Source organism: Magnolia sinica, chromosome 8, assembly GCF_029962835.1.
Source record: "Magnolia sinica isolate HGM2019 chromosome 8, MsV1, whole genome shotgun sequence".
NCBI lineage: Eukaryota > Viridiplantae > Streptophyta > Magnoliopsida > Magnoliales > Magnoliaceae > Magnolia > Magnolia sinica.
Window position 1 is genome coordinate 14,299,771 of NC_080580.1, and position 919 is coordinate 14,300,689.

The 919-nt window shown below is 39.2% G+C and overlaps 1 non-coding gene across 1 annotated transcript; it reads right to left on the minus strand.

Moving 5' to 3' along the window:
* Nucleotides 1–378: 378 nt before the first annotated feature.
* Nucleotides 379–485, minus strand: LOC131254522 (small nucleolar RNA R71). The gene has a single exon (XR_009175635.1). It is a non-coding gene; the product is annotated as a small nucleolar RNA R71 (small nucleolar RNA).
* Nucleotides 486–919: the final 434 nt, after the last annotated feature.

A 919-nucleotide genomic window follows, 5' to 3' on the forward strand; every position in this document is an offset into this window, starting at 1 on the left:
GAGGTGCATCAGGCACCCCCGCCTCGTACTTTACGAGATTATCTACAACCGGCGGGAGTGAGTACGCCCTCATGCATGATTTTCCCTGAAAACACAGGATAAATGGACATCAAGCCAGGAGTTATCCAACTCCTTCCCAAATTCCATAGACTTGAATCAGAAAGTCCATATTTACATTTGAAAGAGTTCGATGAGATTATAGTTACATTATGTTTTCCTAATGTATCTGAGGATACAATTAGGCTGAAACTCTTTCCTTTTTCTTTAAAAGAGAAAGCTAAGACGTGGTTATATTCACTGCGTCCTAGATCCATTGGCACATGGAACGACATGCACAGGGAATTCATAAAAAAATTCTTCCCACATCATAAAACGATTACCTTCAGAAAAGCAATCATGAACTTTGCCCAAAAGGAAGATGAAACATTCTTCCAATGTTGGGAAAGATTCAAAGATTTGGTCAGTTCATGCCCACAACACGGATTTGAAACGTGGCGCATTACAAATTTTTTCTATGATGGACTGACATCTTCCATGCGCCAAATGGTCGAGACAATGTGTAATGGAGAGTTCATTAATAAAGATGTTGACGAGGTATGGGATTACCTCGATAGTCTTGCTGAAAAAACACAATCATGGGACTATTACCCAATGGCGAATACCACGTCTAGGCCGAATCAATTAAAGGAGAAAGGTGGATTATATCTCTTGAAAGAAGAGGATGATCTCAAGTATAAAGTGACTACGCTCATAAGAAAAGTTGAGGCCATGGAAAGAAAGAAGGATAAGGTTAATGAAATTATTTGCGGCATCTGTGATTGCAACATTCATACAACTGAAAATTGTCCTACAATACTCGCCTTTTGAGGAGTGTTGAATGAACAAGCTAATGCCGTAAACAACTATCAAAGACCTTTTA